Source organism: Zingiber officinale, chromosome 6A (genome assembly GCF_018446385.1).
Source record: "Zingiber officinale cultivar Zhangliang chromosome 6A, Zo_v1.1, whole genome shotgun sequence".
In the NCBI taxonomy this organism is placed as follows: Eukaryota; Viridiplantae; Streptophyta; class Magnoliopsida; order Zingiberales; family Zingiberaceae; genus Zingiber; species Zingiber officinale.
The window spans coordinates 36,366,767-36,393,329 of NC_055997.1; positions in this window are offsets into that span (position 1 = coordinate 36,366,767).

Consider the following 26,563-nt stretch of genomic DNA (forward strand, 5'->3'; position numbering starts at 1 on the left):
CAACACTCACATCTCATAATATTACTACAGCCTTTACATAATTTTTAAGATTAGTCTCTTTTCAAAGAGCTCGTGATAAAGAAAAAAAAAAGAGTTGTCTTCACTGACGAATTAATTCCTCCTCCATAAAATAAATAACCTAAATTTAACTTCAACATCTTCCATTTATATTCCATTTATAGGGCCAAAACTTATTTGATAAGATAATCAAATTAAATCAATCTAATAAATAAATTTATTCATGATTCATACACACGGTCCTATACCATCTCAAATGGATAAAGCACTCCTCAAGCATAATAAATAAAATTTGGTTGATTACTTATATATTATGTCCGGGCCATACTTTGAATATCACTCAACTAATGAAAAGAAAGATGAAACATGATTGAAAAAGTCCTATAAGTGTAACATAGTTAGGAAAACAATTAAAAAGATCCCAAGTCCAAACTTCAATAGGAATAAATATTTTGGTTTTTGAATGTATATAAGATGCACTTCCAATTTATTTGGCAACAAAATAGTCTATCTAATCTAAAAATGATTTGAGAAAATATAAGATCAATATATATAGCGAGGTTAGCCTGGGTGACATAGGTGTGCGACACGCGTGGGCACCTCACTGCATGGGAGGCGACTCTATTCACTAGAGGCACCTCCCATGCAGTGAGACGTCTAGACGCTTCGGTTGGGCTATATTTATATATATACAATGCTGTTAGCCTGCGGGACTTAAGAAACGCGCTTGTGCGCGATTTGTTTGCTGGCACTGTAAACGTGGCAAAAGTCAGTTTCTTTAATATGGATTGCTTTTTAACAAAAGCTCAACTCTCTCCGCACAAACAGTATAGACGAAGCTAGGGCACGATACGTGACTTCCTTCCTCCTCGCACAGCTCACCTCCAGATCGTGCCCCTCGGTTCTCTCTCGGCAACCCGTCGAAGCTTTTGCTAGGGAACGAAGCTTCCAGATCGTGCCCCTCGGTTCTCTCTCGGCAACCCGTCGAAGATTCTGCTAGGGCACGAAGCTTCCAGATCGTGCCCCTCGCCGCCTTGCGCGATCTCTCTCGGCAACCCGTCGAAGCTTCCTCGCCTTCTCGCCCGATCTCTCTCGGCAACCCGTCCACCACCTAAGAATAAGAAAATAATAGAAACAAAATGGGTATTCAGAAACAAATTAAGTGAAACTGGGGAAATTACTAGAAATAAAGCTAGGCTAGTTGCCAAAGGGTTTAGTCAGGATGAAGGACTTGACTATGATGAAACCTATGCCCCAGTAGCCAGATTAGAATCCATTAGAATGTTACTAAGTTATGCAGCCCACAAGGGATTTAAACTATACCAAATGGATGTTAAGTCTGCCTTTCTTAATGGACTAATTAAAGAAGAAGTTTATGTAGGTCAGCCTCCTAGGTTTGAAAGTCTAGAACACCCTGATTATGTTTTTAAGTTAAAGAAAGCATTATATGGACTTAAACAAGGACCCAGGGCATGGTATGAAAGGCTAACATCGTACTTAACATCTAAAGGATTCAACCAAGGTCAAATTGACCCAACCTTGTTTGTTAAATCATTAAATACAGACATATTTATTGCACAAATATACGTAGATGATATAATATTTGGTTCAACAAATTCAGAATTTTTAGAAGAATTTATTAATCTAATGGAAAAGAATTTGAAATGAGCTTAGTAGGAAAATTAACTTATTTCTTAGGATTACAAATCAAACAAACAAATGAAGGAAATTATGTTTATCAACATAAATACACTAAAGACTTACTTAAAAAATTCGGAATGGAAAATACAAAAGAAATAAAAACACCTATGGCAGTAAACACAATGTTAGACAGTGACCCAAATGGAAAACCAATTGATTTAAAATATTATAGGAGTGCAATAGGTAGCCTACTGTACTTAACTGCAAGCCGACCTGATATTTTATTTGCAGTTAGTATGTGTGTTAGATACCAAACTTGTGCTAAGGAATCCCATTTGACACAAGTTAAAAGAATTTTTAGATATCTTAAGGGAACAACAAATGTAGGAATTTGGTATCCTAGGACAAATAATTTTGAACTAATAGGGTATTCTGACTCAAATTATGCTGGATGTAAATTAGACCGCAAAAGCACAAGTGGTGGATGCCAATTATTAGGTTCATCACTTGTCAGCTGGTTTAGTAGAAAGCAATATTGTGTTGCTCTATCTACAACTGAGTCAGAATACATAGCTATAGGCGAATGTGTTGCACAATTATTATGGATGATGCATACTCTAAAAGATTTCAACTTAAATATCACAAATGTAAAAGTATTAATTGACAATATAAGTTCAATTAACTTAACCAAGAACCCTGTGCATCATTCAAGAACCAAACATATTGAAATTAGACACCACTTTATCAGGGATCATGTTACTAAAGGTGATATTGAACTCAAATACATTGAGTCCAAATCAAATTTAGCTGACATTTTCACAAAGCCACTCCCTGAAAGTGAATTTAGCAACTTACGTCGAAAATTAGGGATGTGCTTAATAGACTAGGATTTTTTCAAAATTTTTTCCAAAAATAATTGTTTTCAAATTATAAGTTAAACTTGTTTGTTTTCAAAACTTTCCATTTTTAGATTTTCAAAAACAGTTTTGGCCTTAGACTAGTTTTGAATCCCTAGAAAGCATGTACCCATAGGACTAGTTTTTGAGCATCTCACCAACACCTTAGGCTTACCTTGCTTGTGTTTGACAAACATAGAAAGGGGTGAGATGCATAGGCCAACTGTCTGGACTTAAGATGCTTATGTCAGTGCATCAGCATAAGTCCGGACGTAATCAGATTAAGATCATCAGTCAAGTCAAACACTGACTGCTTATAATCACCTTAATCTGACTAACCAAGTGAAAGCTACTATCTTCTGATAGTTAGTTAGTACCTAATTGGTTAGACAGCTGTTTAATTTTAAGTATCAAGTTCAGGGGGAGAAATTAATTAAAATTTTGTGTGTTTGAAAATGCTTTTGTACATTTATTTTAAAACTAACTTATTTTTAAACACCAGTTTTCAAAAAGTTAAAATTAACTAAGTGTTTGAAAAACTTGGAAGTTTAATCCCACCTAATTTTTAAACCTGATTTTAAAAGTTGAATATTGCAAATTTACACTTATTCAGTTTTGTAACATATGCTTGAAAATTAAATTTTCCAAACTTAGCTTTTATCAAATTAGCCTTAACAAAATTATTTTGGCTAAACTTTTACTTCTTGAAAAATTAATTTTACTTGTTGCTTTGTTATGAAAAATCAAATTTTAAACTTATACTTTTTCAAAATTTAAAACTTGACTCCCCCAAGTCAACTTGACCATTTTTTTTGGTTTTAAATTGTGCGTTTATCAGTATCTTTAAATTTTGAATCAGACTTAGATATTCTCCAAACTTAGCTGTTTCTTAAATTTTTTACAGTAACTCTACACTATGCTTGTTTATCCTTGCCTATTTTTGATGAATGCCAAAGGGGGAGGGTTAGGTGGTTAAGTTAGCTAAACCAAATTGAAAACATTAAAACTAACTACCATGTACCTGTTTTATTCATTTCACTAACTTAACCAGGTTGTCATTTCATCAAAAAGGGGGAGATTGTTGGTGCGGGTAGCACTAACGGTCTAACCTAGGTTTTGATGAATGACAAACAGGTTAAGTTAGTTTTGTTGTTGTCTGACACTTTGATCGAGTGTGCAGGATAAGTCCAGACAGGTCGACGGGCTGGGATGTCGGCGAAGTCCGACTAGGTCGACGGTGACCCGATAGTGGCAAGAAGTCCAAGTGGGTCGACGGGCTGACCGGACGCTTGCAAGAAGTCCGATTAGGTCGACGGGTGGCCGGATAGTGGCGAGAAGTCGAAGGTACCGGACGTCCGGCGGTAAGTAAGGTAAGTCACTGGAGGGGAGTGACTGCGAGGACGCGTTCCCAGGAAGGGAACATTAGGCGTCGATCCGGCTTAGATCCATTTCGGATATCTAAGTCGAGATCGTGACTAGATTCCGGTCTCGGAAAGACGGAATATAAGTCATACTATTTGTGCTAATTCATAAATGTGCTAACAATCTATTTTGCAGGATATATATTGCCTCGGACTAATTTTGTTTTGCAGGAAAAGGGAGTTTTATGGAACAAGGTGGTCCGGGCGCCCGGAGGGGATCCGGGCGCCCGGAGGTTCGGGCGCCCGGAAGGGATCCGGGCGCCCAGAAAGCATATTATATCCAGGCTAAGTCGTCACCACGTGGAGCATCTCGGTTTGAGCAGCTACGTCACATTCCAGGCGCCCGGAAGGAATCCAGGCGCCCGGAGCAACATATAAAAGAAGCCCCAGGCAGGAGCTTCAGAATCACTTTTCACATCTGAGAACTCTGAGATTACTCGCTCTGCTGCTCTGCGCTCCAACGACGCTCACAAAGCTCCGACGACACGTTCCCGCTCTTTTAAATTCCTTGTCTGTCGGTACAGCTTTGTTTTTTTTCAATAACATTTTTTTTATACTTAAATTGTAATTATCCGAATTGCTAGTGAATTGCCCAACGAAAGTACTCAAGGAGTACGGGCCTTCGAGTAGGAGTCGTCACAGGCTCCGAACGAAGTAAAAACACCCTGTGTCTACTTTACTTTTCCGCTGCGCTTATACTCAATATTTTCGAATCGATATTCACCCCCCCTCTATCGAATATAACGGTCCTACAGCATGATGGTCATACTAGGTCATTGGGGCTTAGAGCCTACACTGATTGGCACTAGTGCTAGTGGGATATTGTTAGCTAGAGCCATAGGGCCAATCATTTGATGATTGTATTTTGGACTTGTTGTATCATATTCAATATAAATAAAGGCATTTGGTTTTTGGTTATTATATTTACTTGTATTGGTGCCAAATAAACTAAGTATAATAACGTCCTTGAGTAGAAGGTTCTCACCTATATCAATCGGTTAATTGAACCGATAGTGAGATGATATAGGGAACACTACTCTTAATCATTCCTAGTCGAGTATTAACATTCAGGGACAATGTTAATGCAATAAGACTAGCATGTAGGTCAACTCGATGACTTGATCTCACAAGTCATGGATATAGAGATATCAAGTTGACACATGGGTATGCATTGGAGAATGTATACTGAATAACCCCCCATGAGAAAGTATCATGGATCGTTATATGAGTGTCATATACTTTCTCATGTGGCTATTAGTATGACTACTAGTCCTTAGACCTGAAGTCACCATGGTTCCCTACATAAGGAGTTATGTACTTTAGTTTCGTCAAACGTCACCCGTAACTGGGTGGACTATAAAGACGATTACTGGGTATATAACAAATTATGCGGAGGGATGTGAGTGATGTAGATGGGATCTATCCCTCCTATATGACGGGAGAGACATCGGTATTCTTGATAGAGTGAGACCACGAAGTGCATGGACATGCCCAAATGAGTCAATATGAGATATTGAGCTCATTTGATTGAGTGGGTCTACTTGGAGTTTAAGATTTAGATTGATTAGAGGATGACACGGTCTATGCCTCATATTGATCAATCTAGATGTCTAGGATAGAAGGACACTTGTCATATATTGTGAGGAGTCACAATTAGTAGTCACAAGTTGATGTTGGATCTCAACATTCTTATAACTTGGGTAGTAATGATGTGTTTCTAGATACCACTCATTACTTATGCTTCTAAATGGGTTTAGGAGCATTGCCAACGTTATAAGAACCTATTGGGTCACACACAAAGAACAAGTGGATAGAGATTAGGTTCATATGATGAATCAAGAGGATTAGATTCATTTGATGAATCAAATTGGATTAAGAGTAATCCTAATTGGGCTAATTGAGTTGGACTCAAGTTGATTCATGTGTTCAATGAGTCTAATTTAGATTATGACTCATTGAATCAATTTAATTAAATGAATTAGATTCATTATATTAAATTGGCTTAAATTAAATGGTTGGATTAGATCAACCATGAGAGAGATTAAGTCAAGTTTGACTTGACTTGAGAGGAAGATGAAGAGTCAAGTTTGACTTGACTTTATGCCACCTCATTGGTGAGTTGGCATTAAGTGGACCAATGATGATGCTCCACATCATGATGGTTACTTAAGTGAAGTGCCACCTCATGGGAGTTACCAAGAGTTGTGACTTTTGGTATCCCATGGAGGTTACAAACCACTTAATTAGATGAAAAGAGTTTCATTTTGCAAGTGTAACTCTCATTCAAGTGATCTTCCTCCTCCTAAGCTCTCTTCTTGCTCCTTCTCTTCTCTTGGTCGTGGGTTTCAAGCAAGGGAGAAGAAAGGAGAGTGAATGTAATCCAAGAAGAAAGGTTAGTGAATGTCACATAGAGATTTTAGAGGAGTGTGTTCTCTTCTTTTCCTTTCTTCTTCTTCCAATCCTACCCGAGAGCCTTAGAGAGTGCTAGCACACTTGTGGTGCTCTCTTCTCCATCCTTGAGTGTTAGAGAACACATCTTGTTCGTGTGGATATCACTAGAGAGTTGTCTACGTTGACAACTTCGAGATCCGGCGTACCGTTGGACGAGCGGGATTTGCGAGGGCACGCTTCAAAGGTATAAAATATTTTTCCTTTGTAGATCTACTGTAGATCATAGTTTTAAACTCGTACTCATATTTTCAAAAGTTTTTCTTCGCACGAGATCCAGTGGCATGGGTGATTCGGGGTTTCCGTGACGCGAAAACACGGTTTTCGCGGCCCGATAACCCAACAGATTAATCCTGCCTACCTAACCTATTGAATATAGTGGGTGGAAGCAATCAACTAAAAAATGACAAGAATAATTGATAAATAGCTACATCCTAAAGGAATTAAAATAAATCAAGATCACAAGAAGAGGAAGAAAAATGCTTTATAGTGTTCGGCTGCTTGGAAGTATAATGTTCGGCTGCTTGGAAGTGTAGTGCTCTCTATTATTGCTGCTTGGGTGGTCTCAAAAGACTGCTTTCCAGAAAAATCATGGGAGTGTAGTGCTCTCTGTTAGAAGCCAGCCACATGATCATATGTTTCGAAAACATAGCAGATGGGTTCGTGGAGAACTGCTTGAATTGGAGTTCCATAATCTCCTTTCCCTTTGTCCAAATCAAGGTGTTAAGCTAAGACACCTACATCTCAACGACAACTTTTGGTTTGCATTTTGTGTGACCAATCAGTTGGGTAAAGCTACACTTTCTGAGGAGTTATCTTTGGAAATCACTTGGAGATGGAGCGATAACGGAAAGTTCACTACCAAATCTGCCTATCTGTAACCTCTTATTTTGGGCAGGTGGGCATGGATTCCAATCGCAACACATACAGTGAAAGTTTTGGCTTTGGTTAATCTTTTGGGGGCGAGCAAATCTGCACCAGAAGGAAGTCCAAATTCTGGACTTCAACTACGACTCATGTGACGACCAGGTAGTGGAAACTTGGCTCCAAGTTGCTAAAAGGCACATCTAGGTTGGTGGGAAGCTTGGTAGGGTTGGGCATTTGCCAGTCAACAAAGTGGAGGATCTTATATACAATTTTCTCTTCAATACGATTTCATATACATGTCTCTTCAATATACAATTTTCTTTTAATTTCAGTTCATGATTATAACCATCAAGCAAACATATAGATTATTCTTGCAAAAACTATTAGCATTAACAATATTTTGATGCAAATCATTAATTCTCAAGGTGCATAGCAACTCTACCATAGCAACAAATCACATCATGATCATTTTAATTTTGATACAACACTTGCAACTACTCAAAATAAAATTAGTGTTTGAAATTCAATTCATATAACAACTTGAAACAACATGCCTAATCATCATCATTATCATCACTGATCATAAGAGAATCCAACTGACGTTCTAGCTCTTTCAATGCATCTTTCAACTTAATAATTTTTTCATCTTTTGAAAGTTTTCTCTCTAAATTTGAACTTGACCTTGAACTTGAAGTTGCACATGATATTTCATTTCGACTTGGTGCAAAGGAAGTTGGTGCAGATTTTTTATCTAAGTATGCCTCAAAAGCTTTTTCTGCCTCCTCTCTACTTTTGAAAGATTTGTATATAGCGCCCTTAAAGCGAATAACATGATTAGAAGCTTCTACCCATGTTTCATAAATTCCCGGTTCGCGTCCAACAAATACAATATATGTTTTTCCCTATATTTAAAACAGCATTTAGAATCTTAAAAAGACAATATATTAGAACTTAAATGAAATGATTACCATGGATTGGATATAAAGAGTCAAAGTTTTGCAAGGTTCCTGTAAAATGTAGAACCAAAAGAATATAAGTTATCAAAGAGAAAATGCTGAAATCCAAATGAAACATGTCAACTTTAGATGAATTTCATAAATAACCGATAGGTATAATATTGATACAACTGATAGACAAAACATAACCTGTTCCACCTTATACAATTTAATTTCCAACATCTCAAATCCAAATAAAGTTGCATGGTATTAATTTCAATTTAACATTTTTCTATTATTAACTGAAATTAAGCAGTATATTGTGACCAACTTATTAATGGTTAAATTATAGATAGACTAGTGCCATTAGAAAAATGTAATTATATACAACGATCCATGTTGAATTTCTTGGAAACACTAGTGGTTATTATAGATACAACAAATAGAAGACAAGATTTGGATCCTACTCTTACAAGGTACAAGGATTTGCAATATGGCTATCACTCATATTTTTATAAATCTCTAAACATGCTATTTAGATAGTTATAAACTGCTGGGTCTCTAAACATGCTATTCACGCATGTAACCAGGACAAAAACACAAAACAGAACACTCTTATGTGCATATTTCTTCAAAAACAGAGATGAAAAAATCAAGCAATCGAGATCACAGAGATGAACAAAGCTCATTCGGCTTACAGAGAGGGGTTGTGCGCACAGACGCGAGGCGGTGAGGGGCGTGCCTAACAGAAGCTTTTTTGGTTGCCGAGAGAGAACCGAGGGGCACGATCTGGAAGCTTCGTGCCCTAGCAGAAGCTTCGACGGGTTGCCGAGAGAGATCGGGCGAGGAGGCGAGGAAGCTTCGACGGGTTGCCGAGAGAGATCGCGCGAGGCGGCGAGGGGCACGATCTGGAAGCTTCGTGCCCTAGCAGAAGCTTCGACGGGTTGCCGAGAGAGAACCGAGGGGCATGATCTGGAAGCTTCGTGCCCTAGCAAAAGCTTCAACGGGTTGCCGAGAGAGAACCGAGGGGCACGATATGGAGATGAGCTGTGCGAGGAGGAAGGAAGTCGCGTATCGTGCCCTAGCTTCGTCTATACTGTTTGTGCGGAGAGAGCTGAGCTTTTGTTAAAAAGCAATCCATATTAAAGAAACTGACTTTTGCCACGTCTGCAGTGCTAGCAAACAAATCGCGCACAGGCGCGTTTCTTAAGTCCCGCAGGCTAACAGTATATATATATATATACTGGCCATCACTGGGACATCCCAACATTATTCTAATTCCTATTTTCAATTTATTATTCTTCAGGTTTTCTGAGGATGGTGGTCTCTCTCTTCGTTTTTCTTCCTCTGGCAGTTCTAAGCAACAACAAACAATATACATTCATCACGCCACCAGTAAATCTCCCTCCGAAAGTCTTAGTGCGGGATCAATTTGACATCGTCTGTAGAAATCTAAATATCTTAACCGAGACGCTTAGATGGATGATCCTGGAAGGATCACAATTGTCACCTTGTCACAAGAAGACTTTGATTGAATAGTGGCTGTTGTGGCAAAAGGTGTATTGGAACAACAACAAGTGCAGCAAGTAGTGCCTCATGGACCCTTCACCTTGACAGGAATCCCTCTTATTCCCCAAGCAATGCTAGCATAACCAACCTGTCTATCTTAAATCCCATTCAGAAATCCCACTGGAGCCTATGCTCAGGACGCACAATCTAAATCTTTCACAGGAAATACGCCGCCTCACACCACCATCTGAGACAAAGTATTGTCGGCCAGAAAGTCAAGATAACTCTCCCTTCTACACTAGTATTCTAGAAGAACCATTACCCCGCTATTATCGACTTCCTATGATCAGCAAATATAGCGGCACAACTGATCTGGAAGACCACATGTGTAAATTTAAAAATGTCGCCCTGTTACATTAATATTAAGATGGTGTGAAGTGTCAGGTGTTCCTAATAATGCTTTTGGACTCGACTCAGAGATGGTTCAGCCGACTCTCTATGGAAAGTTCAGCCGACTCTCTATGGTTTCCATTCAATCATTTGGCGACTTCAAAATACTATTTTTGTATCATTTCACTAGCAGTCGGAGGTATCACAAAACGTCTTTCAATTTATTTGCTCTCAACCAGAGTAATCTTTGAAAGATTACATTGTTCCTTTAGTGACTTCAGAGATACTGACAATTATCTTCTTGCAAGGATTAGCAGAAGGAGACTTCTTCAGACCCCTGATAAGAAAGCCTCCTACTAATTTTGATGATCTATTGGGTCGGTCAATCAAATATGTGAATGTAGAAGAGGTCAAATTTGCTCGAAAAAAAGATCTCAAAACGCCAGTGCTCCCATCCTCTACTCGGAGCGGAAGACACCTGCCCTCCCCCTCCCTTATGAGGTAAAGAAGCTCATCCTAATTATCACCAATCAAGGGATACTGATGAGAAAAGGTGATTTAGATGGTAGAAGTGGATGCTTAAACGAGCCATGACTCTCAATAAATTTATCACCAATCAAGGGGTCATTCAACGGCAGAATGTTATGACTATCCTAACTACTTTCAAAGAACAACTAGTCGACATGCATTTAGGGGAAAGCGTCCTCTTCACAAACCTTATCCTTCCAATTCCCGAGTAAACCATAGCAACAGAGAAGTTTGCCAACAAGAGAAGCTCGTTGACCAAGATGGTCAGATTGGGTTTCTCCCGAGTGACAGCGAGAAGCATCAACACCTCCCAAAGGAAGAGGAAGTAAAGATAGAGACAAGGAAAAAAAAAGTTAGGGGCCACCAAAGGGAATTGTTGGTATGATCTCTGGAGGACCTATTGATAGAGATTCAACCTGAGCCAGAAAAATCCATATTCATCAATTGGAAAATTACTCAGTGGGGACCAGTCAAGAGTGGAAAGTGGGTCCTTCTATAGTCTTCAGCCCAGAAGATTTGGAAGGGGTAAGGTAATTGAAGCCTTAATTACTAATTATATTAAGAGTTTTCATAAATACAAGCAGCTCGGTTAACATTATCCTTAATGCGGCCCTTGATCAGATACAAATAGAAGAAGACGAGCTATGGCCCGTTACTATTCCATTATTCAGCTTCACGGGCCATTAATTACAACTGCTCAGGTAGCTCTACCTATCTCTAACCCTTGGGGAGAAACCTTTGGAGAGACCTCAGAGGACACCTTTTATAGTGGTGAACGCCTCTTCATCCTAAATGTTATATTGGGAAGATCAACACTAAGTGCTTTCTGTTGGTGCAACCTTAGGTCAAGGTTGACCTGGTTGACCCGACTCGAGTTGACGTGACTCGAGTTGTATTTTGATGTTTGACTTGGGAAGATTGTCGGTGCAACCTTAGGTCAAGGTTGACCTAGTTGTGTTGCATGTTGATGTTTGACACTCGTGAGAGAGTTCTATTCTTGATGTGGGACAAGAATAGGTGTTCGGGAGATTGTAGGTGCAACCGTAGGTCAAGGTTGACCTGGTTGACCTGATTCGGGAAAAAGTCCAAGTATGGAGACTTGGCACTGGAAAAGTCCAAACAGGGAGTTTGGCACGGGAAAAGTCCTGGTGAGTGAAGCCAGGCAGTCGGGAAATCCTGGTGAGTAAATCCAGGTGAAAATCCTAGTGAGTGAAGCTAGGTGAAGGTGAAAGTCCTGGTGAGTGAAGCCAGGCATTCGGGAAAATCCTGGTGAGTGAAGCCAGGTGAAAATCCTAGTGAGTGAAGCTAGGTGAATGGGAAAGTCCTAACTGGGATGTTAGGCAGTGTGGAAAGTCCTGGTGAGTGAAGCCAGGCAGTGGGAAAGTCCTGGTGAGTGAAGCCAGGCAGTGAGAAAGTCCTAACTGGGATGTTAGGCAGTGTGGAAATCCTGGTGAGTGAAGCCAGGTGAAAGTCCTGGTGAGTGAAGCCAGGCAAGGGAAAATCCAGATGGATCAGGGATGATCGGACATCTGGTGTTGAGGAAAGTCTAAGTGGGTCAAAGGGATTGACCGGACACTTAGCGGGGAGTTCTAGCAGGTCAAGGGAGTGACCAGATGCTAAGCATGATGTACCAACAGGTCAAGATTGACCGGATGTTGGTTTGAACTTGGTTTGGGCGAAAACCATGAGCTGGATCGATCTGGTGATCGATCCAGTGATCATGAATATTCGATCGGTGCGGTGACCGATCGCTATCGATAGCATCTTGTGTGATAGCGATAGGTCGGTGACCGATCGGTCGATCGAAGCGAACAGGAGGCGGGCGCGAGGGGCTGATCGGTCGGGGACCGATCAGCCTGCGAAAGCTTCCCACCATCGAGAGGGTTCTGATCGGTCTATGGACCGATCAGGAGATTCTGATCGGTCCATGGACCGATCGGGGGCGAACAAAGCTTCTTCCGATCGGTCCCGGACCGATCGGAAGTTCTGATCGATGCGTGGACCAATCGGGGCGAACGAAGCAAAGGCCTCTTCACGATCGGTCCAGGCCGATCGAGGTTCTAACGCGACGCAACTAGTTTCTTCGTCTTCTTCGCGAGTTATAAAGAGGTTGAGAAGCTCTTGTTGAACTTCTTCTTCTTCTTCTTCTCTTGCCTCTTCTTTGTGCTTGAGCTTTCTTGAGCTCTCTACTTGTGAAGCTTGTGTGAGCTTCCCGGTTGATCATTCTTGCTATCGTTAAATGAAGTTCTTTGCTCAACGGAAACCAGTCGAAGGCAAGAAAGTGTGTGTTTTTACATTCTTATTGTTCTTGCTTCTTGTTGTATTTCTTGTACACTTATCTTGCTGTTGCAAGAGACTTTGTGGCGAGGTTTCTCCACCCAGAAGGAGTGTTTGTATTAGCCGGTTTTCCGGGGACTCATCCACCGACGGATTGATAGGCTTCGTCCACCTTACGGACACGCCGAGGAGTAGGAGTTTCATCTCCGAACCTCGTTACATCGACGAGTTGAGGTTTGGTTTGTTTTGCTTTCGTTTCCTTTTGTTATTTCCGCTGCTAACCTAATTTGTAGAAAGAAACGAGAGCGATTTGGGGTCGGCTATTCACACCCCCCTCTCTAGCCGTACGAAGGTTCCTAACAAGTGGTATCAGAGCAAGGCCGCTCTTCGACGGATCAACACCCGGGGGAGCACGGGCTAGAGATGGATCTCTATGGAGAAGACATCACCATTCAACCCTTCTACGAGTCTCACGACAACTTCACATATTGGAAGGTAAGGATGATGTATTTTCTTAGAACTAATATGTTAAATTGGTTTTGTGTACAAGAAGGGTTTTCCCCTCCGATGGATGAGGAAGGAAAACCTATCAAGAAGAAGGAGTGGACGAAAGAGCAAATCCGACAATCCGAAATCAATGACGAGGTAACAAAAATTATTGAATTTGCTTTACCTAATAATGTTTTGTGCAAGATAGATAGGTACAACAATGCCAAGGAGTTGTGGAACAACTTGGACAAACTCCATGAGGAGAGCTCCACTTCAAGCCATGAAGAGGAGCCTAGTGAGTCAAGTAGCTCACATCATGGAAGAAGCGAATTGGGAGTTGAGGGCTACTCAACATCCAAGGAAGAAGAGGAGGAGAGTTCTTCTTCAAGTTCGGAGCAAGAAGAAGAAGCTTCTACCTCCGGGAGGGATGAAGAAGAGAGCTCGCATCCACCCTCAACCCTAGGTAACTCAAGCAATTTAAGTTCAATTAAATTACATATTATGTGCTTTGAGTGTAGGGAACATGGACATTACAAGAGTAAGTGTCCAAAGAGGGTAAGAAAGACTCCACCGGCGCCAAAGGTCAAGGAAGCCGGAGTCCCGAAACGCAAGGGCAAGGAGCACATCGTGTGCTTTCAATGCAAGCAACGGGGACACTATCGGAGTCAATGTCCAAGGGGGAGGCAACCTCACAAGGGCAAGAGACCGGGCACATCGATAGGGGGAGCTAAGGCAAACCCTAAGGTAACATTTAAGTCTCATTCTTGCAATTCAAATAGAACACATGCTAGTAGTTTTATTGCAATTGTCAAGAATGATAAGCATGATAATCTTAGGAATCGATATATGTGCTTAGGTGCCAAGCATGTTAGTCTAGGTAAGGATAACACTAGAAATACCAACCCTAGGATTAACGCTTCTAAAGTTAAGGAAAACCTAGGTAGAAATCCCAAGAAGACTAGACATATGCCTAGGAATACCTCAAGGAAGAGTGATAAATCAAAAATTGAGGTATTAGAAACGGAGAATCAAGTCTTGAGGTCAAGGCTTGATACCCTAGAAAAGGCCCTTAAAAATTTAGAGAAGTCAACTCTAGGGCCTAAGGGTCAAATGTTCAAGGACAAGAAAGGTTTGGGTCACAAACCTAAGTCCCAAGTGGTCAAGCCCACTTATCATAGTGTTCCATTCGATTATGGAACAAAACCTAGGGCTAGGAAGACCATTACCAAGGTTACAAGGAGTCACCCCTATAGTTGACCTTGATGAGACCTAAATGACCAAGGCTTCAAAGCCTAAGAGGGTCATTAGGAGGGTTGCTAGGGAAGTCATCCCTAGTGAATTTTTAGTGAACCCAATGAGCTCAAGTAGGTATTGGGTTCCTAGGAGCATTTTCTCTACCCCATAGATGGGTTAGAGAGTGTCAACTCCAATAAGAAGGGTAGTTAACCCAACTTTGAGGAAATTGACACTCAAGGAGCATTTTCAAGGTTTTTGGGAACCTTTGAAAATGAAATGGAATAATCTTTATCATTCACTCCTTGGAAGAGTAAAGTGTGCCAAAGTGAGAATATATTAATCTCACTTTAAGTTGACACAATTTTGAAAAACCTAGAGAAATATCAAATTGGGATTTTGATATTCTCTTAGGTAATCAAGGCAATCCGGGCCTTAAATTAGAAGTGCTACTCTTGTAGAATTTTAAATGGTATAAATCAAACAAGAGATCAAGAAATGCCAATTTGGGTTTTGACATTTTCTTGGAGCACTTTGGGCAATCTAGGGTTAGATTTTAAGTTAGCAAAGTGGTTAAGGATACTTAGATAGGTAATCTAGGTATATGATAACTATGCTAACTTACCATGATTGGTTGCCATATGCCATGCCATGACATCATATTTATCTTATTATCATTTGAAATGTCATGATAATGCTTAGGTTATCTATATGTCATGTGTTAGTTTAGTTTCAAACTTTATGCCATGACATCATGACATTGGCACATGTTTTCATTTATGATACCATTTTATGCCATGTCATCATCTCTTGCATTAATAATCAATTGAATTGATTTAAGGACAAACATATAATTTGATATTGAGATCAAATTGGTGTTTAGAAAATGCATGAGAACTTAGCCTAAGTTGACCTTAACCCATATCTCACATCAAAATTGACTTGGATGTGTTTGATACACTTTAGATGTGTGTGAGATATTAGGATCATGAGTTAGGATCAAGGTGCATAGGTTTTGTACCTAGATGAGCCTAATTCAAGAAAATAGGGATCATAGGGAAAGCTTGTGTACAAGTCATGTACATTTAGCCCTAAGATTATGGTCCTAAATTCAAATGGTTTTAAAAGCATTTTAAAATTGATTTGAAAAACCTTGATGAAGCTTTCCTAGTGATAGCATTCTTCATTGAGCAAGATGATACAAAGATGACTTAACTTTGAACTATTTCAAAGTTTTCGAATTTTGTATCAAGATTTGAAAATGGAAACTATTTTCATAGAAAACTATTTTTCCATGATAATGTATGTTATGAGGAATGTATCCTCAAAATTTCACAATTTTTCGAATTTTCTGGAATTTATTAGGGGTTTCTGAATTTCGGGAGAAGAAAAATCAGAAATCCCTGTGATCAGTGTCTGGATCGGTCGCTGGACCGATCCAGAGTGCTGTGGATCGGTCTGGTGACCGATCCAGTGAGGTCTGATAGCGTGCCAATGTGCTGAAATTCGACTGCATGTCTGAAATTTCGGCTGACAGTTGGTTTTTAGATTTATAAAGGTTTGAAACTCTCCAAGACATTGTTGGTGCAATGGTCAAGGGGGAGTTGGCTTTTAGGGGGAGTTTTTACTCCTTGAGGATTAGTGATATGGGATTATCATTAAGTGGATTGTTGAACTTAGTATCAAAGGGAAAATAAGAGTTTCAATGAAAGGTATGGGACTTTCATTAGGAAGAAACTCTTGACCTTGATACCCTCCTTTTTCTTTTTGATGTGTGTCAAAAAGGGGAGAGTGTTCATTGGAGAATTATTAGAGAACCCAAGTTAGGTTATCGGTTTAACCTAAGCTAGGGAAAGAATGTCAAGTAATGTTCGAGGAAGAACATTGGAATACTTTTTGATGTGTGTCAAAAAGGGGGAGAATTATTGGAGAACCCAAGTTAGGTTATCGGGTTAACCTAAGGGGAGAATGTCCAGAGAATGTTCAAGGAAAGAACATTGGACATTGGAAGATGATTGAAAACCTAAGTTAGGTTATCGGGTTAACCTAACTTGATTATGGTTTTGTCAAACATCAAAAAGGGGGAGATTGTTGGTGCAACCTTAGGTCAAGGTTGACCTGGTTGACCCGACTCGAGTTGACGTGACTCGAGTTGTATTTTGATGTTTGACTTGGGAAGATTGTCGGTGCAACCTTAGGTCAAGGTTGACCTAGTTGTGTTGCATGTTGATGTTTGACACTCGTGAGAGAGTTCTATTCTTGATGTGGGACAAGAATAGGTGTTCGGGAGATTGTAGGTGCAACCGTAGGTCAAGGTTGACCTGGTTGACCTGATTCGGGAAAAAGTCCAAGTATGGAGACTTGGCACTGGAAAAGTCCAAACAGGGAGTTTGGCACGGGAAAAGTCCTGGTGAGTGAAGCCAGGCAGTCGGGAAATCCTGGTGAGTAAATCCAGGTGAAAATCCTAGTGAGTGAAGCTAGGTGAAGGTGAAAGTCCTGGTGAGTGAAGCCAGGCAGTCGGGAAATCCTGGTGAGTAAATCCAGGTGAAAATCCTAGTGAGTGAAGCTAGGTGAATGGGAAAGTCCTAACTGGGATGTTAGGCAGTGTGGAAAGTCCTGGTGAGTGAAGCCAGGCAGTGGGAAAGTCCTGGTGAGTGAAGCCAGGCAGTGAGAAAGTCCTAACTGGGATGTTAGGCAGTGTGGAAATCCTGGTGAGTGAAGCCAGGTGAAAGTCCTGGTGAGTGAAGCCAGGCAAGGGAAAATCCAGATGGATCAGGGATGATCGGACATCTGGTGTTGAGGAAAGTCTAAGTGGGTCAAAGGGATTGACCGGACACTTGGTGGAGAGTTCTAGCAGGTCAAGGGAGTGACCGGATGCTAAGCATGATGTACCAACAGGTCAAGATTGACCGGATGTTGGTTTGAACTTGGTTTGGGCGAAAACCATGAGCTGGATCGATCTGGTGATCGATCCGGTGATCTGAATATTACGATCGGTGCGGTGACCGATCGATGCTATCGATAGCATCTTGTGTGATAACGATAGGTCGGTGGCCGATCGGTCGTCGGCGAGCAGGGGCGGGCGCGAGAGGGCTGATCGGTCGGGGACCGATCGGCCTCGATCGTCCCCGATCCATCGATTCCTGATCGGTCTATGGACCGATCAGGAGGTTCTGATCGGTCCATGGACCGATCGGGGACGGAACAGAAGCAAAGCTTCTTCCCTGATCGGTCCCAGACCGATCCGGTCTGTGGACCAATCAGGGACGGAACAGAAGCAAAGGCCTCTTCCCTGATCGGTCCACAGACCGATCAGGGTTCTAGCCGTTGCGACGCAACGGCTAGTTTCTTCTGTCTTCTTCGCAGGTTATAAAAGAGGTTGAGAAGCTACTGTTGAACTTCTTCTTCTTCTTCTTCTCTTTGCCCCTGCTTCTTGCTGTGCTTGAGCTTTGCTGAGCTCTCTACTTCGTGAAGCTTCGTGTGAGCTTCCCCGGCTGGTCAGCTGCTGCTATCGTTCCGTGAAGTTGCTGCTTCGTCAACGGAAACCAGTCGAAGGCAAGAAAGTGTGTGTTTTTACATTCTTATTGTTCTTGCTTCTTGTTGTATTTCTTGTACACTTATCTTGCTGTTGCAAGAGACTTTGTGGCGAGGTTTCTCCACCCAGAAGGAGTGTTTGTATTAGCCGGTTTTCCGGGGACTCATCCACCGACGGATTGATAGGCTTCGTCCACCTTACGGACACGCCGAGGAGTAGGAGTTTCATCTCCGAACCTCGTTACATCGACGAGTTGAGGTTTGGTTTGTTTTGCTTTCGTTTCCTTTTGTTATTTCCGCTGCTAACCTAATTTGTAGAAAGAAACGAGAGCGATTTGGGGTCGGCTATTCACACCCCCCTCTCTAGCCGTACGAAGGTTCCTAACAAGTGGTATCAGAGCAAGGCCGCTCTTCGACGGATCAACACCCGGGGGAGCACGGGCTAGAGATGGATCTCTATGGAGAAGACATCACCATTCAACCCTTCTACGAGTCTCACGACAACTTCACATATTGGAAGGTAAGGATGATGTATTTTCTTAGAACTAATATGTTAAATTGGTTTTGTGTACAAGAAGGGTTTTCCCCTCCGATGGATGAGGAAGGAAAACCTATCAAGAAGAAGGAGTGGACGAAAGAGCAAATCCGACAATCCGAAATCAATGACGAGGTAACAAAAATTATTGAATTTGCTTTACCTAATAATGTTTTGTGCAAGATAGATAGGTACAACAATGCCAAGGAGTTGTGGAACAACTTGGACAAAATTCCATGAAGAGGAGCCTAGTGAGTCAAGTAGCTCACATCATGGAAGAAGCGAATTGGGAGTTGAGGGCTACTCAACATCCAAGGAAGAAGAGGAGGAGAGTTCTTCTTCAAGTTCGGAGCAAGAAGAAGAAGCTTCTACCTCCGGGAGGGATGAAGAAGAGAGCTCGCATCCACCCTCAACCCTAGGTAACTCAAGCAATTTAAGTTCAATTAAATTACATATTATGTGCTTTGAGTGTAGGGAACATGGACATTACAAGAGTAAGTGTCCAAAGAGGGTAAGAAAGACTCCACCGGCGCCAAAGGTCAAGGAAGCCGGAGTCCCGAAACGCAAGGGCAAGGAGCACATCGTGTGCTTTCAATGCAAGCAACGGGGACACTATCGGAGTCAATGTCCAAGGGGGAGGCAACCTCACAAGGGCAAGAGACCGGGCACATCGATAGGGGGAGCTAAGGCAAACCCTAAGGTAACATTTAAGTCTCATTCTTGCAATTCAAATAGAACACATGCTAGTAGTTTTATTGCAATTGTCAAGAATGATAAGCATGATAATCTTAGGAATCGATATATGTGCTTAGGTGCTAAGCATGTTAGTCTAGGTAAGGATAACACTAGAAATACCAACCCTAGGATTAACGCTTCTAAAGTTAAGGAAAACCTAGGTAGAAATCCCAAGAAGACTAGACATATGCCTAGGAATACCTCAAGGAAGAGTGATAAATCAAAAATTGAGGTATTAGAAACGGAGAATCAAGTCTTGAGGTCAAGGCTTGATACCCTAGAAAAGGCCCTTAAAAATTTAGAGAAGTCAACTCTAGGGCCTAAGGGTCAAATGTTCAAGGACAAGAAAGGTTTGGGTCACAAACCTAAGTCCCAAGTGGTCAAGCCCACTTATCATAGTGTTCCATTCGATTATGGAACAAAACCTAGGGCTAGGAAGACCATTACCAAGGTTACAAGGGGAGTCACCCCTATAGTTGACCTTGATGAGACCCAAATGACCAAGGCTTCAAAGCCTAAGAGGGTCATTAGGAGGGTTGCTAGGGAAGTTATCCCTAGTGAATTTTTAGTGAACCCAATGAGCTCAAGTAGGTATTGGGTTCCTAGGAGCATTTTCTCTACCCCATAGATGGGTTAGAGAGTGTCAACTCCAATAAGAAGGGTAGTTAACCCAACTTTGAGGAAATTGACACTCAAGGAGCATTTTCAAGGTTTTTGGGAACCTTTGAAAATGAAATGGAATAATCTTTATCATTCACTCCTTGGAAGAGTAAAGTGTGCCAAAGTGAGAATATATTAATCTCACTTTAAGTTGACACAATTTTGAAAAACCTAGAGAAATATCAAATTGGGATTTTGATATTCTCTTAGGTAATCAAGGCAATCCGGGCCTTAAATTAGAAGTGCTACTCTTGTAGAATTTTAAATGGTATAAATCAAACAAGAGATCAAGAAATGCCAATTTGGGTTTTGACATTTTCTTGGAGCACTTTGGGCAATCTAGGGTTAGATTTTAAGTTAGCAAAGTGGTTAAGGATACTTAGATAGGTAATCTAGGTATATGATAACTATGCTAACTTACCATGATTGGTTGCCATATGCCATGCCATGACATCATATTTATCTTATTATCATTTGAAATGTCATGATAATGCTTAGGTTATCTATATGTCATGTGTTAGTTTAGTTTCAAACTTTATGCCATGACATCATGACATTGGCACATGTTTTCATTTATGATACCATTTTATGCCATGTCATCATCTCTTGCATTAATAATCAATTGAATTGATTTAAGGACAAACATATAATTTGATATTGAGATCAAATTGGTGTTTAGAAAATGCATGAGAACTTAGCCTAAGTTGACCTTAACCCATATCTCACATCAAAATTGACTTGGATGTGTTTGATACACTTTAGATGTGTGTGAGATATTAGGATCATGAGTTAGGATCAAGGTGCATAGGTTTTGTACCTAGATGAGCCTAATTCAAGAAAATAGGGATCATAGGAAAGCTTGTGTACAAGTCATGTACATTTAGCCCTAAGATTATGGTCCTAAATTCAAATGGTTTTAAAAGCATTTTAAAATTGATTTGAAAAACCTTGATGAAGCTTTCTAGTGATAGCATTCTTCATTGAGCAAGATGATACAAAGATGACTTAACTTTGAACTATTTCAAAGTTTTCGAATTTGTATCAAGATTTGAAAATGGAAACTATTTTCATAGAAAACTATTTTCCATGATAATGTATGTTATGAGGAATGTATCCTCAAAATTTCACAATTTTGAATTTTCTGGAATTTATTAGGGGTTTGAATTTCGGAGAAGAAAAATCAGAAATAGTCGATCAGTGTCTGGATCGGTCATTGGACCGATCCAGAGGAGCTGGATCGGTCCTTGGACCGATCAGTCTTTCTCGTTCTTCTCGTGCCAATGTGCTGAAATTCGACTGCATGTCTGAAATTTCGGCTGACAGTTGGTTTTTAGATTTATAAAGGTTTGAAACTCTCCAAGACATTGTTGGTGCAATGGTCAAGGGGAGTTGGCTTTTAGGGGAGTTTTACTCCTTGAGGATTAGTGATATGGGATTATCATTAAGTGGATTGTTGAACTTAGTATCAAAGGGAAAATAAGAGTTTCAATGAAAGGTATGGGACTTTCATTAGGAAGAAACTCTTGACCTTGATACCCTCCTTTTTCTTTTTGATGTGTGTCAAAAAGGGGAGAGTGTTCATTGGAGAATTATTAGAGAACCCAAGTTAGGTTATCGGTTTAACCTAAGCTAGGAAAGAATGTCAAGTAATGTTCGAGGAAGAACATTGGAATACTTTTGATGTGTGTCAAAAAGGGGAGAATTATTGGAGAACCCAAGTTAGGTTATCGGGTTAACCTAAGGGGAGAATGTCGAGAGAATGTTCAAGGAAAGAACATTGGACATTGGAAGATGATTGAAAACCTAACTTGATTATGGTTTTGTCAAACATCAAAAAGGGGGAGATTGTTGGTGCAACCTTAGGTCAAGGTTGACCTGGTTGACCCGACTCGAGTTGACGTGACTCGAGTTGTATTTTGATGTTTGACTTGGGAAGATTGTCGGTGCAACCTTAGGTCAAGGTTGACCTAGTTGTGTTGCATGTTGATGTTTGACACTCGTGAGAGAGTTCTATTCTTGATGTGGGACAAGAATAGGTGTTCGGGAGATTGTAGGTGCAACCGTAGGTCAAGGTTGACCTGGTTGACCTGATTCGGGAAAAAGTCCAAGTATGGAGACTTGGCACTGGAAAAGTCCAAACAGGGAGTTTGGCACGGGAAAAGTCCTGGTGAGTGAAGCCAGGCAGTCGGGAAATCCTGGTGAGTAAATCCAGGTGAAAATCCTAGTGAGTGAAGCTAGGTGAAGGTGAAAGTCCTGGTGAGTGAAGCCAGGCATTCGGGAAAATCCTGGTGAGTGAAGCCAGGTGAAAATCCTAGTGAGTGAAGCTAGGTGAATGGGAAAGTCCTAACTGGGATGTTAGGCAGTGTGGAAAGTCCTGGTGAGTGAAGCCAGGCAGTGGGAAAGTCCTGGTGAGTGAAGCCAGGCAGTGAGAAAGTCCTAACTGGGATGTTAGGCAGTGTGGAAATCCTGGTGAGTGAAGCCAGGTGAAAGTCCTGGTGAGTGAAGCCAGGCAAGGGAAAATCCAGATGGATCAGGGATGATCGGACATCTGGTGTTGAGGAAAGTCTAAGTGGGTCAAAGGGATTGACCGGACACTTAGCGGGGAGTTCTAGCAGGTCAAGGGAGTGACCAGATGCTAAGCATGATGTACCAACAGGTCAAGATTGACCGGATGTTGGTTTGAACTTGGTTTGGGCGAAAACCATGAGCTGGATCGATCTGGTGATCGATCCAGTGATACCGCGAATATTCTGATCGGTCTGGTGACCGATCGATACTATCGATATCTTGTGTGATAACTGATAGAGTGCGGTGACCGATCGAGTCGATCGAAGCGAGCGAGGCGCGAGGGGCTGATCGGTCGGGGACGATCAAAAGCTTGATCGGTCCCGGCCGTCGGAAGTTCTGATCGGTCTATGGACCGATCAGGGATTCTGATCGGTCCATGGACCGATCGGGGCGGAACAAGCAAAGCTTCTTCGATCGGTCCCGACCGATCGGAGATTCTGATCGATGCGTGGACCAATCGGGGCGGAGCAAGCAAGGCCTCTTCCACGATGGTCCACGGACGATCAGAGTTCTATGACGCAGCTAGTTTCTTCATCTTCTTCGCGGGTTATAAAGAGGTTGAGAAGCTCTTGTTGAACTTCTTCTTCTTCTTCTCTTTGCCCCTTCTTGCTGTCTTGAGCTTTGTTGAGCTCTCTACTCGTGAAGCTTCGTGTGAGCTTCCCCGGCTGGTCAGCTGCTGAAGTTGCTGCTTCGTCAACGGAAACCAGTCGAAGGCAAGAAAGTGTGTGTTTTTACATTCTTATTGTTCTTGCTTCTTGTTGTATTTCTTGTACACTTATCTTGCTGTTGCAAGAGACTTTGTGGCGAGGTTTCTCCACCCAGAAGGAGTGTTTGTATTAGCCGGTTTTCCGGGGACTCATCCACCGACGGATTGATAGGCTTCGTCCACCTTACGGACACGCCGAGGAGTAGGAGTTTCATCTCCGAACCTCGTTACATCGACGAGTTGAGGTTTGGTTTGTTTTGCTTTCGTTTCCTTTTGTTATTTCCGCTGCTAACCTAATTTGTAGAAAGAAACGAGAGCGATTTGGGGTCGGCTATTCACACCCCCCTCTCTAGCCGTACGAAGGATCCTAACACTTTCCAGGCGATAGTCTCCACATTTAATCAGAAAATTAAGTTTCTGATGGGTGATCAAATCGAGGAAGTTAAAGGAGATCAACGAGCTTCCCGCAAATGTTATGTGGATTTTGTCTAGATTGATTCACACAAAAGTCAAAAGATTCCAAAGTCTCTTCAAGTTGCTCTAGAGGCTCCCCTCTGTTGGTGCGGGAAGCATCCGACGATTGAACCTTAGTTTTGATAATGGCAAAGGATTCAAAGTTAAGTTAGTGTGTGATCTAACATGTTTGAATGAGTGTTTCAGGAAAGTCCTAGCTGCGGTTAGGCAGGTGAAAAACCCTAAGGGGTGGTAACCTTAGGTCCTAGGGGACGGTAACCCTAGGTGGAGGAAAACCCTAAGGGGCGGTAACCTTAGGTCCTAGGGGGCGGTAACCCTAGGTCCTGGGGGGGTAACCCTAGGCGAAAAGTCCAGTCGGTCTGGAGGACCAGACTGGCATCAGGTAAATCTTCTGAGTGGAGTAGGTGAGGACGCATTCCCCGTAGAGGGAACAGTAGGCGTCGGGTCGACCTAGGGTTTCGGGTTGGAAATCCGAAGTCAGACTCGGACAGTCCGTAGACTGTCAGCTCTTTTTCACTTATGAATTATCAGATTCTAACATTGTCTTGCAGGGTATGCAATTGCTCGGACTAACCTTGTTTTGCAGAAGAAGTGACTCCTGGAAAAAGGAGGTCCGGGCGCCCGGGACCAACTTTTATCCCCTGCGCGACTTCGCGACGTGGAGCAACCTGGTTGGCTGGCCACGTCACACTCCAGGCGCCCGGAAAGGTCCCAGGCGCCCGGAACCTCATATAAAAGGAGGGTTGAGGTGCAGCTTTAAAAAACACAATCTTCTAAGTATTCTCCGTGCGACAAGCTGCTAACGTCTCGACTCAGAAGTGTTGCAACGACAACCTGGAGCTTCAGTTTTAGCCTTTTTATTGTCGGTACAATATTCTTTTCTGCTTAAATTGACTTAGCTTGTAATAGCTTTTACGAATTATAGTTGTTGCCCACCGAAAGCGATCAAGGATCGCGGGCCTTCGAGTAGGAGTCGTCACAGGCTCCGAACGAAGTAAATCCTTCGTGTCCACTTTATTTACTTTCCGCTGCGTTATTTCTGAACAAGCTTTTACGATTTCAAAAAACGAAATAGCCACGAGCGCTATTCACCCCCCCTCTAGCGCTTTCGATCCATCAATTGGTATCAGAGCGGGGTCATTTTGAATCGGTGCAACCACAATTCAAAATATTTTTTCGTGGTATTTTTTAGATTTTCGGAGTCGATTAGAATTTAGCCTCATAGCTATATTCTAATTCTTTTTCCCTAGAATCGGTTTTTCTCGGAATTGGTGTAACACCACCCGAGTTCGTGATCCATTTTTTTTTTCCTTCCGCACTACTAAGCCAGGACCAAGTCCTGGGACATTTTGTTGGTTGTTTTTTCATTTTAGGTTAATCTGAAATGGCCCTTCAAGAAGGCTACAGTACAGCCCGCCCTCCGCTATTCACCGGAGACGACTTCGGGTACTGGAAGGGTCGGATGGAGGCATATCTCCAGACTCACTTTGAAGTCTGGATGATTGTCAAAACCGGATTTCAACTACCATCTGATAGCGCCGGCAAACCACTACCGTACGAGGACTGGGATGCATCTTTTATCAAGAAGGTGGAAGCTAATGTCAAGGCAACCTGCACCCTCCAGTGTGGCCTATCAAAAGAAGAATTCAACCGCGTCGGGCCCTTCAACAGTGCCAAAGAGTTGTGGGAGAAGCTAATTGAACTTCACGAAGGGACATCCGACACCAAAGTAAGTAAAAGAGACCTAATTTTTAATAAATTATTTAACATCAAATTGCAGGAAGGTGAAACAGCTGCCCAACTCCATGCCCGGATTCAAGATCTGCTCAATGGTCTTCATGCAATTGGACAGAAGGTAGACAACCGGGACATCATAAGGTATTCTCTAAACGCCTTTCCAAGGAACACCTTGTGGGCATCCATGGTAGATGCCTACAAGGTCTCCAAGGACTTATCTACCATTAAACTAGATGAACTTTTTGCAGAACTCGAACTTCACGAATAGACTAATGCACGCCCGACCGAGAAAGGGTTGGCTTTGGTTGCAGGAACAGGGAGATCGCGTGAGTCAAAAATCAAGCGGAGAACCGAACCTGAGTCAGAAGAAGAACCAGATTCGGAAGACGACGATGAACTTACAACCGAGATAGTCAACTTAGTAAAGAAGCTCTGCAAAAAGAAGGGCTTCAACAAAAAGGATCTCGAAAGGCCATCCAGTCTAAAGAAGCCCAACCAAGCTCGAAGGTTAAATTCGAAGTGACCTGCTATGAGTGCAATCGGAAGGGTCACATCAAGGCAAATTGCACGAACCAGAAGGATCCAAAGAAACCCAAAAGAAAGAAGGCATTGAAGGCAACATGGGACGAGTCTTCTTCCGAGGAATCCGACGACGAAGAACTAGAACAGACGAACTTTCTCGCCTTGACAGCCCGGGACTACACCAACGGATCCGGAAGTGAGGACGAATCGGAAGCCGAGTCCGAGAGAAGCCACGGATCCGCATCCGTTTCCGAAGGACCGAACCCCTCTGTAAGTAAAAATCGTTTATATAGCTTAATTAATTATTTAATGCATAAAGTAGCTAAGTCCAAGATTCGAATCAAATCGCTTCTAAAGGAGGTAACACTCCTTAAAGAAACGCCTAACAACGAATCCTTAACTGATCAAGTTCAGACTGGAACCTCAACTCAAGTTCAAAA